Source organism: Anolis sagrei, chromosome 2, assembly GCF_037176765.1.
Source record: "Anolis sagrei isolate rAnoSag1 chromosome 2, rAnoSag1.mat, whole genome shotgun sequence".
Lineage (NCBI taxonomy): Eukaryota > Metazoa > Chordata > Lepidosauria > Squamata > Dactyloidae > Anolis > Anolis sagrei.
This window is the reverse complement of record NC_090022.1, coordinates 63,058,209-63,074,595: the sequence shown is the minus strand read 5'-3', so window position 1 is coordinate 63,074,595 and position 16,387 is coordinate 63,058,209. Positions and strand designations below refer to the sequence as shown.

At 39.2% G+C, this 16,387-nt stretch overlaps 1 protein-coding gene across 3 annotated transcripts in view; it reads left to right on the top strand.

Annotated features, from left to right (window-relative positions):
- Positions 1 to 16,387, top strand: part of FBLN2 (fibulin 2) — a 183,339-nt gene that overhangs the window by 23,611 nt on the left and 143,341 nt on the right. For 2 of the 3 annotated variants that reach the window (XM_060766003.2, XM_060766002.2), the window contains exon 1: positions 3,301 to 3,437. The exons of the other annotated variant lie outside the window; for it this stretch is intronic. The gene's annotated coding sequence lies outside the window, so the exon portion shown is untranslated. Of the gene's footprint in view, positions 1 to 3,300; positions 3,438 to 16,387 lie in introns of those variants that run through there. 3 annotated transcript variants of the gene reach the window in all.

Sequence of the window (16,387 nt, the reverse complement as noted above, 5' to 3'; positions counted from 1 at the left end):
AAAGGAACTCATTTCCCTGTGGATGAGAGTGATAATTATGACCATGGCTACAGTGTCATGTGTTAAAGATAAGTGGATGCACAGTAAAAAGTGCTACCAAAAAGTTCAGTAATATGTGCCATTTTATACAGCAAAGCAAGGAATTATTTCTGCTGATCCTGCTGCATTACAGGTAGATTGGTTCAATCAATAAAGGCATGATTGTCCTGAGTTTGCCAGTTCAGAGTAAGTTTTAGATACCCAGGGCTTATAGGGATTAGCTGACCAACTAAGGTAGTGGTTCTCAACCTGTGGGTCCCCAGATGTTTTGGCCTTCAGTTCCCAGAAATCCTAACAGCTGAGTGGGAAGATCACCACTGAGAAAGCCATGTTCCTGTTCATCACCCCCATCCTCATCCTGACTGTAAGGACATCCAAAGAAGAATTTCTGGTGATCTGAAGCTTATCTTGATGACCCTTTAGTTTGATTTGAGAGCAGATGTTTCTTTAGGTACCTTTGAGCTTGGCTCTTACAAAGTTTATGTTTACTTTAATTTCAACGAGCTAAGAAAATGTATGCAGCTGCCCTGCAATCTAATCAAGATTGCTATGTCTATCTTAACTGACTTAAAGAGAAATTGCATAAAATTCTGGTCTGACTCAAAATCCAGCCATTGTATTGCTTACATGGGTATGTTAACTTGTCCAGATGATAGCTGCTTGCAAGGAATTCTGATATTATTGAGTATCTGGTGTTTACCATCCAATTGCCCTGATTTGGCAGGGACAGTCCTGTTTAAATCTCTGTTGTCTTACTTTGTCAGCTGCTTTTAAAATGTCCCTGCATCTTTGTCCTTCTCCCACTTTCCTCCTTTATTCTCATCTTACCTCAGTTGCAGCCAACTGAGGCCCCTTCCACACAGCTGAATAAAATCCCACATTATCTGCTTTGAATTGGGATATATGGCACTGTGAACTCAGATATTCCAGTCAAAAGCAGATATTCTGGGTTATGTGGCTGTGTAGAAGGATGCTAAATTAAAGGAGATACCACTCAATTCTCCAGGGATAAAAGGAAGTGCAATCTTCCCCTTCTCTGTAGCTCTAGGAAAAGCAAACTGCTGCAGCCTCTCCTATAGTAGCTAGTTCCTTCTTCATTATCATTTTTTGAGCACACTCAGAAGTTGTTTGCCCAATACATCCTCTGGAAAACTATTACAGGCTCCACAATGAAGACCCATTTAGTGAGCAAACTCTTCAGGCAGCGCAGAGCATTGTGTCCTCCATCTCTGAAGCCAAGAAAGAACAGTGGATACAGCTGATCACAGAGGTTGACATGGGAAGGAGCAGCCAGAAGGCGTGGAGGCTGCTAAGACAGTTGAGCAATGACCCCTCACAAACTAATACCCATGCCAACATAAAGGCAGATCAGATAGCACACCAACTCTTGAAGAATGGGAAACCCAACCTTGCCACCAAAGTAGGAAAGAAACCAATAGCCAGACAATCAGAGATTGAGAACAACAACCTCCATGAACCCTTTACATCTACTGAATTGGACATGGCTCTCAATAAATGTAAAAATGGCAAAGCAGCTGGCCTGGATGATCTACGGATGGAACAAATCAAAAACTTTGGCCCAAAAGCAAGGTGCTGGCTGCTGGAGCTGATGAACAACTGCTCTGAATCCTGTCAGATCTCCAAAATCTGGAGGAAAGCAAGAGTCATCGCCATCTTGAAGCCAGATAAAGACCATAATGGTCCAAAAAGTTATAGATGAATCTCCCTGTTGTGCCACCTCTAGAAAGTTCTGGAGAGACTTATTTTGCATAGAATTATGGAAAAAATAGACCCATGTCTGATTCCACAGCAAGTTGGCTTCAGGAAAGGCAAACGCTGCACATCGCAAGAGCTGAACCTGACTCAGCACATAGAAGATGGCTTTGAAAGGCAGCAGATCACAGGAGCTGTATTCATAGACCTGTCAGCGGTTTATGATACTGTAACCACCGCCTCCTCCTGAGAAAAATGTGTAATATCATAAAGGATTACCATCTCACCCACCTCATAGGAAACCTGCTACAAAACAGGAGCTTCTTTGTTGAGTTCCAGGGCCAGAGAAGCAGAAGAACGGCCTGCCTCAGGGGAGCATGCTTGCTCCATCAATGTTCAACATTTACAAAAATGACCAGCCACTGATAGAAGGGACCGAGTAGTGACATCTCCAGCTCATCCCCCATTTGGATATCAGCCAGCATGTCAACAACTTTAATCAAGAAATAGTTTTCTTAGATCTACAGAGACACTCGCTGGAACACCCCAGCAAGTGAAAGGCCAAAAGTGGCAGGCTCAAACTCAGAACCTCAATCAATGGCTGATACCAAATGACTCTCCCCTGGGCACACAGAAAGCTGGGTGACTTGGAAGGCGCTGGACAGACTGCACTCTGGCACCACAAGATGCACAACCAATCTTAAGAAATAGGGCTACAAAGTGGAATCCACGACATGCGAGTGTGGAGAAGAGCAAACCATAGACCACCTGCTGCATTGCAACCTGAGCCCTGCTACATGCACAATGGAGGACCTCCTTGCGGCAACACCAGAGGCACTCCAAGTGGCCAGATACTGGTCAAAGGACATTTAATCAACGACCAAGCTTGCAAACTTTGTGTTTTGTCTGTTTGTTTGTTTGTTCTGTTAAAAATTTAATACAAATGTCTGGTTGCCCCTGACACGATAAATTAATAAATCCTCCTAGTTTTCATCTGTGAAATATTGTAAGGTATATGGATGTTTCACATAGTTTATCTTTCATCTTATCTTTATGACCAATATGGAGGAGTCAACAAATCCTTCAGATGACCACAAACAGAGCAAATTCCAGTTATAATGTTTCAAAAATTATTCAATAGCAGAGAAAAGAAACAGCCAATTATATTTTTAGGATATTCTTCAAATAGGCGCCTTTGAGTTGCAATGTAATAGATTCTTGCTTTGGGTATGATTGATCTGCACCTCCCCTTTGATTCCCCAAGAGTATGTAGAAAAGTTAGAAAAAGATGTGTAGCTGGCAAGCATGTAGGATTAGAGCCAGACTTTTCTGACTGTCCATGTTATGACATTTCAAGGCAGAGAATGCATTTCAATACCTAGTAAATAAATACATTGCCACATATAAATGTGTTGCTGTTAATTTTTTGAGCCGGCTTGAGAGAAAACAGTCTTTTCATTTTCAGCTGTCCCTCCCCTTTGTACACCAGAGGGAGGTAAAAAGTGAATTAACGGAATCGTAGGCACATGGTACTTGACTACTCAGATTACACCACAAAATCTGGGCTGTTCCTTGGGATAGGGCTGAGAAAAGGAACTTGTGAGTTGTAAGCAGCCTTTGGAAACAGAGCACTAGTGATAAGACTGGAGACAAAAGCTTATAAGAAACAGTAACTACATTCACAGGTCTGTAAATCTGTGTTAACTTCAATGCTTGGCTGAATATTTCTAGTGGACATTTTATTATTTACATACATAATCTTTAAAAGATGTTGCTTAGATTTAATTTTGCTTCCTTTTGAGCTCTACTGTTTCTAAAGTTTCTATCTTGAACTGCTACTGTTTGACTTTGTTTGTAAGAGTTAACTATCTAGAATTTAAGTCATTACTTAATATCTTCTATCTGAAAAACTTTGAAAATGTTTAATAGATCTCACAAGGATTTATTGGATACTCTTTTAGCTAGAAAATACAAGAGGTATATTGCTGCATTGCACAGAATTTCTTTGCAATCTGTCTTCCTGCAGGCTACCTCTAATGAAAAAGAAAAGGGTTTTTTGTTTTTTGCATTATTGCTTGTATCTTAATGAAATGTTTTATACCTCCTTTGTAAATGAGAAGCAATTAGTTGCTTTTGGTCTTTGACCTGTGAAATAAGGAACTTTCTCTTTTTTAAAAAAAAACCTCACATATTTAGCAAAAGTTTATTTTTTTGGTGGGAGTCAAGAAGGTGACATGATTCAATGTGACATATTGAATGTGAGCCATCTGAGACTGTACAGAGTTAAGCCCTTGCAAAAGCTGATTGTATGTGTTGCAAAATATCAGAGAATAATTTAAATGCTGACAAAGTCTGCTTCTCCAAAACTTTCCTCTCTTTCTTTTCTCATTCCATTGTCTGGTGTGATGGAAAATGCCTGAGAATAGCCATATTTTCTTCACAGAATTTCCTTTACAGTGAGTGCTGTGAAGTTTAGAAAATCTTATACGTTGCAAAGAGTAACTGCAGTTTCTTCATTTACTTCTTGTAGGGCATATGACAAATGATTTCAGTTGACTTTTTCTAATCAATTAAAATTAGCAGTTAAAATGGTTATAGCTAGTTGCCTTATCACAGACGCACATATACCGGAAGGCAAAGCTTGCTTTAATCTCCAGTCTTCTCTTAATAATGATTACATTTGCTCTGTGGCATGTGATGGAATGTAGCTCACACGACTCCCATTAACACCACTAACAAGAACTGCATGTTGACTCTGAATAACAGTTGTTCTTAACAATGAATAAACTAGCGCTTGTGCCTGTGTTATTTTGAAATGGCATTTTGATGGATACATTCTTTTCTAGACTGATAGAGTCATAGGACCTCATCACACTGAGATGCAAAGAGCAGGGGATAGCAGTGCCATTCGCCAAGCACTGCTATCCCCTGCTCTTTGGACTTCAGTAGTGATGAGGTCCTACGATGAGGTAGCATGGTGAATCTGGTGGGCAGTGGGGTAACTCATTGCCCCGTGCCCTGTATCACCCTCTTGCCCATCCCACAGAGGAGGGGAGAGTGTCACCGCCTGGCTTCCCCCCGTGCTTTCCGTGTTGTACTCAGTGAGAACATGGGAAACTTCCCAGGTTTTCTGGCCAGCATCCTAAGATGCTGCCAGGATCATTTACTACTTCCTGCATCATTTGATGGGCTCCAGCAGACTCCATCCACCCAGTGTCTTAGGACACTGACATTTGGTAACATGATGAGATCCTAAGAATCATAGAGTTAGAAGAGGCCACATGAACCATTACATCCAGGCCCCTGGTCAGTGCAGGATCTCAGTATTGTATTTCCTAATTACATTAATTCTTTATCCATAGATTCAACTATCTGTGGCTTGAAAGTATTCACCTCCCCTTAAAAAAAACGAAACCTTGATTCTGCCATTTGAAATAAAGGACACCATATATAATGGAGTTTTGAGCATCCATGGATTTTGGTATCCATGAGCAGTCCAGTGGATCAAACTCCAGTGGACAACAAGGGTCGACTGTATACAGAAACCCCTCAAAATGTATTTTTGACTATCGAAGAATGGCTTAACCAGCCCTATTGTAGGTGAGTCATTAAGTCTGTAGGATACAATCCAAATACATTTGAGGATCTTTTTTTGCTTTTAAACTTGAACCAGCAGCAATTTTCACAACCTAGGGGTTAAATATTTTGCAATAATAGATAGTAATTTATCATCTATATTGAAGTGTATTGGAAGATTTTATAGTAGTGGTAAAGCATCTCACAGAAATTTCTTGAGCTTCTAAAGTACTTAAGGGTGTACTAGAGTTGCATCTACACTACAGCATTAATATAGTTTGACAGTAGTTTAGCTGCCATGCGTCGATGTTATGTTGTTGTTGTTCATTCGTTCAGTCGTTTCCGACTCTTCGTGACTTCATGGACCAGCCCATGCCAGAGCTCCCTATCAATGTTATAGAATCCTGAAATTTCTACTTTGATGAGGCACCAGCACACTTTGGCAGAGATCAGTGGTTCGCAACCTATAGAGCCCCATATGTTTTGACTTTCAGCTCCCAGAAATCCTTACAGCTGGTAAACTGGCTAGGAATTCTGGGAGCTGTAGGGCAAAGCACCTGGGGACCCACAAGTTGAAAAACACTGCTATAGATCTTATAAAATTGCAACTCCCATAATTTCCCAGAATTGATCTGTGGCAGTTAAAGGGGCACAAAGTTGAATTAGTTCTACATTGTTGGTGAACTTTTGGAAGGCAGGAACATCTCCTCAGATTTTAGCAGGACCTGGAGAAAGAATGACAGACCCAGGATAGAAGAAAGCAGCTGGTTCAAGAAGGTAGCCTGTCAAAGGAAGCATTTTTTTTACAAGTGATTGATTGAAAGATCCATAGAAACGAAGAAAAAAGAGACGTCCAAAAAGGAGAACATCTAAAAGGGGGGGGGAGGAATGGGCACTGAAAATAAGATCATGTGGCCTTGAAATCCAAAGTTGAATGTCTACATGTTAATTTGAAATAGGCAGTCAGGTCTTGGACTGTAATATTTAATTGAAGATCTCTTTCAAGAACATATCTATATCCACTGACCCAACCTTTGGTCCTCCAGGTGTTTTGGATTTCAGCTCCCACAACTCCTGGGAGCTGAAGTCTAAAAGAACCAGAAAACCAAAGGTTGGGAACAACTGCACTAGACAGATTCACTGCAAAACAGTCTTAGGGTTGGCAGGACACTGAACTACTTAACTTGGACATTATAATAAATGAAATTGTCTCCTGATTTTCTAGTTCTCCAAGAAAAGACCATCCCTGATTGTTCCTCATATAGAATATCCTAGCAAAATGCTTGTCATCCGATTTAAGCCATGTCTTTCCTCATTTTAATGGGTTATTCAAATAAAATTCTGTAATTTATGTAATGGTAAATAGTTTCTGGTCTTATTGTGCCCTTCTAGAAAGAACAGATGGTAGTTTAAACAATTTTTGGTATTGGATAAAAAGACTAAAGTCTTTGACAGATCGTATCCATCTGTAAGGAAGAAATGAAGTTTGTTTAAAGTAAACAAGACAAATCTAAAGAATTTGAATCAGCCTTGAAAAAAAAAACAGTTTAAAAGAATACCATGCTCTTCCAGATGGCGATGTTATGTTGCTTAACCTTTACCCCATCAAGACATGTTATGTACATTTAAATGTGTCATTTTTTCAGATAGGAACAAATTAGAGCAATCAAGGAATGGAATGTTCATTATGTTCGACACTGGGCACTTCTCAGCATAATGTTTCCAGTGAACAACTGACATCTATTACAAGCAGCCAGTAAAGTCAAGATGTTCTATGTTTGTATGAGTACATGTGAATGAAAGGCACTGAACCAACCTTGGCTAGAGTTTAGACCAAGTCCAGCACAAGACGGATTTGCTGGGTTAAAAACATGAAAGCATCAAGGAGAACTCTACTTGATAGACAGGTATTCTGTTTTTAAGTGGACCAAGCTACATATTTACTTGAATTTGAGAAAGTCACTTGTAGTTCTCATGCTGGCTAAAAGATTCTGGAAGTTGTCATTAAAAAGTGATTTTCCCAAGCTGATAAATCAGCTGGAAAAGTGGTGCAGTAATGTAGTACCCCTTCTGTGGTTCTTGCTTCAATGCAAAGCACAGCAAAATAAGAATAGAGAAAACTATTTCCATTTTGACTTTTCCTTTTGCCTACAACTCACCATATTCCAAAGTTGGAAGGGAGAATTTTTTGTGACATCCCAGTGTCTTCAAAACATGCCATGGGCAGTAATAGAAATATTATACAGGGAGGTTTCCAGAACATGTAAAAAAGTTGAAGGCTGTTTGGATTTCCATATCATTCAAGTGATTTCTATAATACCAGTACATCTCTCATGCAGGAGACTGCCAGCCTCCACATCAGACTTCATAGTTTGCAAGTATCAGGTTTCTAGCTTAGTCATTAGCATCTCTACCAGTTGCAACTGGTGGCTTCAGTTTCAGTGGGGTGGTGAACCCCACTGGTTTTTAGTATAGATTTCAAACACATTTTGTTAGGCATTAAACTTATTTGGGGATTAAACAACTACTTTAGACATTTCTGCTGAAATATGAGCAAATAACCTATTGATAATTGAAGCCCGTTATTTGCCCCCATCATTATTTGCCCTCATCATTCTCAGGTAGAACTGGCAAGACTCTTGCTTGAGAATTTGGAGAGTCTTTTTCAACCTCATCAGATATATCTTACTTATGCCGGTTCAGCCATAGTTTACCCATGGAGTCTGCCAGCTCCCATCCCATGATGCAGAGGATCTTCTGGCAGGGCTCCATGGGTAAACAATAGCAGAACTGGTGGTTGGTATGGCGGAAACACGAGAGACTTTCTGTGTTGCACCAGAAGCGAGGGGGGAAGCCATGTGGTTGACACTTCCCCCTCACTGGTATTGGCATGCTGGTAAGCTGGGTGATTCAGGGCATGTGGTGACATGTTCCCCTGCACCCCAATGGGCACTGGAGAAAATGAGATTATAAATCAGCCTGAATCAGTTCAAACGAAAATGATTTGTAATATTTGGTAGTCCATTTTATACAATCTCTGAAAACAGAACAGGGAGGAGGGAGCTGCAAAGCCCAGCAAAACGGATTAAAGGAGCCAGATTTTATTGGCTCCTGGAGAGAAAGGAGTTCAGCCTGCAATATGCTAGAGGCAGGGATCTGCCGTGAGGCTCCTGGAGAAAATGAGATTATTGCAGTCTGTTTTCTCCCTCCCCAGCAGAAGCAGAGTCTGTCTATTTCTTTTTGGAAAATTCACTAGGCTTCTCCTCCAGAGAGGACATTGCTGGGAACGGCTTCCCAGCAACACTTGCATGGGGTAGACATTGAAAAGTCTCTGAGATCGGAGCATGATGGGAGTTGAAGTTTGTCTCTCCCTCTGTTTCTCAGCCAATAAAAAGCCTTGTTGTGTCCATGCTCTGATTGGCTGAGAATGGACACAAGTGGCAACTAAAATTCCCAGAATCCTCTCTCACAATTCGTCTTATTTTTAAAAATGTTATGGTTAAAACTTAAAATAATTCTTAAAAATCAGTAGATTTATGAATTGTTTTGAAACTTGGCAAGCTTGCAGTTGTAAATAAAATCTAAAACGGAGGTTTCATGCAGATAGGCCTTAAAATGAACCAGGATTGGGGTTTTTAAGTTTCCCATTGTAGCCAATGGGCCAAATCTTTGCTGAATGAAAATGGCAAAACCCCTCCTAATTTGAGTAACTTCCTGATAAACAGAATGTGGGGTCCACTAACAATAGACCCCCAAACGGCATGCCTTTTGGCCTATTTACAAACCTCTTCTGACAATCCTTCCTACAGCCTTCAAAGGGGGGGGGGGGGCTTGGCTGAGATTGTCTAAGTTAGTGTTTCTCAAACTCTGTTCCTCCAGATGTTTTGGACTTCATCTCCCACAATTCCTAACAGCTGTGTAATTAATGTAGAAATACTGGTCTAAGTTATGCAGATAAAGTGTTTAACAAACACAGCCTCCCATGCAGTTAATGCACATCTTGTTCCTTACTTTTGATCATCTGCTGCCATACTGCTATGGCAGTATGTAGTATGACAGTAGAACGGAGAGCATGCTTCACCAGATGTTTTAACAGCAACTGACTTCTGACTTGTTTTTTAAAGTTATTTCTTCATTTGGGGAGATTAACTGTGGTGATATTTGCTTTGAATTATGAACTCATTTCACAAAAGCAGTGCATCTCCTTTCTATTGACTAGACCAGTGATTCCCAAAGTGGACGTTTCTGCCCCCTGGTGGGCGCTGCAGTGATCCGGGGGGGGGGGGGGGTGGGCAGTAATGGCCACAGGTGCATTTGGGGGCGATGAATAACTGTAAGGGGGCAGTGAAAGCACAAAAGAAAGAAGATTTAGAAAAATTGATTTCAGGGGGTAGGCCAAGTAAGTTTGGGAACTACTGGACTAGACTAATAATGATCACTCCATGCAATGCATTTGGGAAGGCTGCTACAGATGGTGCAAGGTGTGATTCTTCTCCCTTACACATGTCATCGACAAAAGAATGCCTTTTATAGCTTCTTTGCAGCTGGAAGCTTATATGTTTCTGTTCTTGACAAAGTTGGTTCTTCTGGAACTGGAAGTGATAGATCCTGGCCATTGTTGCTCTTCCAGTTACAGGTGTGCTTGATTGCCCTGCTGGGTTCTGCTTCCACTCACTTTCCTGGAAATGGAATGATACTGTTTCTTTTACTGGCAATATGCAAGGAATTAGGCTAACCCTTATACTATATAAAACCGATAGTGTCTAGAAAGTCTCTGGGAAATTTATTTAATACTAGCTTAGGTACCCAGCAATGTCTGGGTTATTTGAAAAGGTAATTGTTTGTTTTTGGATGTTAGGTAATATCAGTTTGGTCATATGTTATGCTATTTCTTTAAAAAAAAAAACTCCGTCTTTGCTTTTTTAAATGAATGATCCCATTACAAAATGCATAAGGATGTGGGTGAACTACAATTCTCAAACATCTTGGGTCAATCCTCTCCAAACTCTGCAAGTATTCTCAGTTGGGTCAGTATTCCCAGTTGACCATGTTGGGTCTGTGTGCCAAGTTTGGTCCAGGTCCTGTTGCTACTAAGAGTTTGCAACATACTTTTCCTACGTTTTGGAAATGATCAGGGTTGTTTGTGTTGCAGCTGGCACAGTTAATTGATGGGTTAATTGAGTGTATTGTTATCTCATGTATATAGTAAGCTACTAGGCCTGGGTAACAACAGAAAAATTTGTTTCTAAAATAGATTTGTATTTGGGGTTTTTTTTTGTTTCAATATTTAAAATAATTACAAAATTTTCCTTTTAAAAAGTTCAATATTTACGAAATTTCGTAAATGGTAAAAAATTAACGAATCGATTTCCGAAACAATAACGAATCGATTCGTTAATGGCGGACGCGACCGCGAAATACACTAAAAAACCTCCAAAACCTTCTGAAGCTTCCCTCTCCCTCTGTTGTTGACTGTTGGTGTGATATTATAATTTTTTTTCACTAATTAAACCATAAAACTGGCCCAGACATGCGGAAATAATAACGAAACGACCTCAAAGCAATAACGAAACGAATACAATATCGAAATACGAAGCATTTGCAAAACGTTTTTGAAAATTCGTTTTTTTAATAATTGCTCCAGAATGGTTCATTATCGTTTTGTAATTGAAAAAATTAATGAATTATTAACGAATTACAAATTAACGAAACGAAACCGCCCAGCCCTATAAGCTACTGTGTGTTTGTACTTTGAGCATTGCGTTCTATGCTTTGCTTGAGGGCTCGTTCTGAGCTGAAATGCCTTTGGTTGGTGCCGAAGTAGCATCCTGAAGATAAATTTTGTTTATACAAGTCAAGGTCAGTCTACTGACAACAAAGGAAGAAGGACTGTGTATTGTTTCCTGTTGAATGAAGACAGCTCACCGAATATATTGTTTTCTGTTACATTTTGGTGAGAGCAATTCTGTTTTGTTTTTCTATGCTGTGAATATAACCTCATTTTCTTTTCTACTTAAAGCAAAAGACTCATGTGTTTTATTTTATGAGTTACTTTATCACACTTAGAGTTACAAGGGCTAGAGTCATTCTGTGGGCTACTTATGCTAAACGCTGACAGGTCCGTCATCAGATGGGTGCAGTATTCTCTGAATACGGGTCAAGGTCAATCATTTCCAAACACTGCCAATATGCAAAGTTGGCCATGTTGGGTCTGTGTGCCAAGTTAGTTCCAGATCCACTGTTTGTGGGGTTCAGAGTGGTCTTAGATTGCAGGTGAACTATACACCCCAGTCCCTACAACTCTTATAAATCATAGTGAATTTTCCCCAAACTCCCCTCTCTCTAGTATGTTCAGTTGCTATGTGCCATAGGAAAGGGAAGGAAAACGTTAAGGGAGAGGCAGTGGGTGGGGTCATGCAAATTCCACACAAAGGGAAAGAGAAAGGAACAATGGGATGTGGGTCATTTTAACCTGCAATGTCCTTAGAGGGAGAGCTTTGGTGGCACCTCAGCACTGTGGGTTAAAGCAATTTGTGGAGGTGGGAGGCTATCTGTGTAAATTGACACTCTTGCCACATACATACACACATAGAGATTTTCACTTTTATTACGTGTATAGATATAAGATTTACATCCCTCCCCCCCCCCCCCCCCAGCTTTTTAAAATTATTCTTATCAACCAAAATCCAATCTTGGGCAAATGCTTCTTATCAGATGTGTTGTAGCCACATGTGCTAAGTATTATTTTTTGTAGATAATGTATGGTACTTCCTATCAGTTTGAAATTGCATCTCTTTGAAGGCTTCTTTCTGTGTATCACTGGTTTCCACATGCTTATGTCACATTAATTTTAAATGTCTCTGTTTATTTGTTGTCAAAGAACTATCAGCAATATGAGCATTAGTTCCTTTGCTTTTTCCCTTGTAGTAACTAGTTATGTGTTCCCTTGACTAATTCCTTTTGTGTTTATGATATTCCTTTACTGGAAAATTAATGAAAAGTCACCTGATTTCAAACGCGGAAAATATAGAACATTTCACATAGTAGTTACCATGCTCAAATGACATGTGCTATCCCATTTATCAGCAGAAGTATTGATTGTAGTAAATCTTAGCTAAAATTAAGGTTATACTTTTCTTATGATCAGCAAAAACAAAACACAGGAAATAAACAGATTTTCAATAGTCAGGCACCCCATAAACCAAAATTTGATTTACTGATTTTTCATACTTGTTGGTAGTCATAGATCCACAGTTATGATGTACTGCTGAGCTCCTGAGCAATTTCCATACATTTTAGTCAGTCATGCCCAATCCAGATCATGGAGAAAAAAACCCACCAAACTACTCCATAATTTGAAAAACTCGGAGACTCTAGTTTTGCTACAACTACAATTGTCTGAAAATAAATTCAGATTATGAAGTTATTTGACAAGCCTTGCTGTGTGTATTATCTGAAAATTAAAGTTGCTCTACTGTATTTTTGTCAATAATAATCGTAATAGTAATAATAGCAGTAGTGGTGATAGTAATATTAGCAGCAATAATATGTGTAATTAATGTGGAAATAAATCTATGCTGTTAGCAGGATTGCAAGCAAAAAAAGTAAAACGTTATGTATCAGTATCAGCAAACTGAAATTCAGCCCTTTTGGAAAAAGTAAATTATGATTCCAGTGGTGATAACTTCTCTGGGAGCAATTCCAAATGGGCTGACAAGATATCTGAATGAAGTTGCCATGGATAGGACCATAGCAGCTCAGTTATGAAAAGTGACACTATTGGGAACATGCCACATTACCCAACAATCCTTGATTCTTGGGCAGTATCCAAAACACTGATAATTCAGAACTCTAGCCAGAAATAGTGGACAGTGAAGCAGAGATAATACATTGTAATTATTAATTGGTTTAGAGAATGAAATTAAAAGCAAAAGGAGATTCCCTTGTCAATGCCATTGGGGCTTCTTTGAGGAACAAGAGGATCTGACCACGTAAGATAATGAAAAGGTACTCAATACATTTTGTAGAGCTTGTTCTAGTCATAAGTAACACATCCTCCCTAAGTATGTATTTGTATAACAAAGGGCTTCAGTACAAGAAGGGAAGTAAATACTGACGTGATTTATTTTTGCATTTTAAACAGGAAAGCTTCATTTTTTCCTTGATAACAGTCATTGTGAAATACTTTCTTTTTTCTAGATTAAGATAACATTTGTGCATTTTCATGAGTGATTTTGTGCATTTCTGCAAAAATGAACAATTTGGAAAATGCAATTAACTCTTGCTTTGCCCCATTATTCAGGAAAAGTGGGTTAAATGGTATGTTTGTGTTTGTGATAACATAATAAGCCTGCTTTTTGTACTTGCTCTGTGCATGTGTGCGCATGCACACGCCTGTGTTACCTGAATGCTAAGATTCACAAAGAAAAAGTACCCTAGCATTGCATCAAAATAAGAATTGAAAACTATATTTTGCACAAATTGTGAAAACCATAATGGAGAATTCCACAGTTGGTATCTTGGAACATATCTATATTGCTCAAACCCCTCAGACTGTCTGTCTTCATTATGCATAGCTACTTCTAGTGAGTATCCCAGAGGTTTTATGTTTAAACTGGCTTTGCCCCATTTTAGGTAAAGTTGGGAGATACTCTAGAAATTGCTGGAAACTCCAGAGTTTGCCATGGCTTTGGAGCAGTCTGGACAAATGGATCACATCCATTTTGGTCTCATCTGCTATCCAGATAGGACACTGGTGCCATCCCTTTTTCCATGCATATATCAGCACAGGGAAAAAGGAATGATTGTGGCATTGTTACCACTGTTGTTTCCATTACTAGCAGGATATAGAGCTCCATGAAAGCCTCTGACTGTTGCTGATACGGCAGACACACCCGCATGACCAGCTGATCTCGCCTTTCTCTTCCTGGCCTCACAGGCTTCTCTGTTGTTGTCAGAATGGGGCACCCATGTGATAAGGAAGAAAAGGGGGATTATGTAGACCCCCTTGTGATGTCAGCAGAGGCTGATATCACATTGTGACAACAGCCAGGAACTCAAAAGATCCTCCGTGGTCAGTTAGGAGTGATGGTGGTGGTTGACGCACAAAGGAGATAAGGTGTGTGCCACTCCAACAGAGCTTCTGCACTTCCTAATCATGGAATAATGGCCTCAGATTTAGCATAAAGTTCTTGGGACTACTCCAGGGCACATTATGCTAGGCTAAACTCCCCAGTGTAAACAGGACCTCAGCATCATGACAAAGACAAAATCTTTTGTGGGGGCTGAGAAATTGTCACAATGCAATGGCATTGTTCTAAGATGACCCCATGCATGCAAAATTATGAGTCACTTCTACCTCACTATGTCTAGTTTGTGCAAGGAAAAGACTTGCCTTAGTCAACATCCAGTACTGGGACTCTTCTTTGGTGCATATTTAGTCCTCTTATTTCTCTCAAAATATGTGTCCAGGACTGAATTGCTTTAGTCAAATGACTACTGAAAGAGATACACAATCCTGTTGTGGGGTTGATGTGTGGTGTCTGGTCAATGATTTTACCTTGAAAGGGTGACTGATGTGAGTCTTGCCAAAAGAAAGTTAATATTTCTTTATGATCAACTGATGCTCCATGCGAGATCTAATTTTAACTGAATTTTTAGTGCTATAATTATGTTTTAATGTTTGTGTATTTGTATATTTTAAATTGTACACTAATGCTTTTATGAGTCCCCTTTGGGGAGATAAAACGGGATGATGATGATGATGATGATGATGATGATGATGATATTCTTTGCTGATACAGAGGGATCCTTGAAATGTGAAATGTTTGGTTAAAAAAGGCATCAATGTCTGCACGAGATAACAAAACCCACTCTTGACATTAGTGTCATGTACACTCCACTTCCCTAAGTGTTGAGAAATGCCAAGGTATAAGTATTGAGTTTAGACATTTGAAACATCGTATATAATATTTGGGTAATATCTTTTACATATCATTTTATTTATCTATTGTGGGCTTTTATGACCCATCTTTCTATAAAACATCCAATATGGCTTACATTCTAGGTTTAATACCACACAGCTAATCTTTAAAAACCAAAACAAACACCATAGAAACCATCTAAGAAGCACATTGTTAAAAATAAGAGCCTGAATCCTATAAGTTCTACCATCTAACTGTATGTATATCTAACTAACTATGTAGAAGAGATGTTACAAAACTCCTTTACAGAATTGCAGAGAAGTGAAATAGAACACTAGCAAAAGTGCCCAGTATGCCTGATGAGCACTGGTGTTGATGGAATATGCATCTCTTTTCTGCATCGGTCTTGTTGTGTGTTTCATCTTGCTTCCAAACTTAGGTCAGTGAGACTAGCCACAATAATCAAACATTTGCATTTGATGTAGTTTTTAACTCCAACATTTGTTAATCAACTATAGCACATCTAGCACAGAGTCGGTTTGTAAACCACATGGTACTTCTGAAATAAAGACCACAACAATTTCCTGTGGTAAAATGGAACATAATCTGTAATTTACAAAGGAAATCAAAATAGATATAGTAAAAGGATTCTGGTTTGTAGAGCAACAATGATACCAAGTTCCAATCTCATTAAAACCCCATGAACCACACAAATACATCAAGGGCATAATTTGGGTGTAAGTATTTTCCTTGGAATCCAAAGGAAATTAATGTGGTCAGAAATGTTTTTGTTTCTTTAAATCTATGATACAAAACCAAACAAAATCAGGATCTCAAAGATTTTGTAGACAGAATTACATTAACAATATGACTAAGATATTTGGATTATTTTCTATAGCTTAGTGAGACTAGACCTCAGCCTCTACCCTCTTACCATAAACTTGAATGCATACTTTCTGACTAAGTCCACAAAAGCTATAACTTGCAGTTCTCGAACATTATTTTTTTACATGTGCCATACTGAATCTACTTCGGAAATTAAGGGTACAACATGCAATTTAAAAACACTTGAGCTGCCATGGCTCATGTTGGAAGTTATAGTTTAATGAGGCATCAGCATTCTTTAGCAGAAAAAG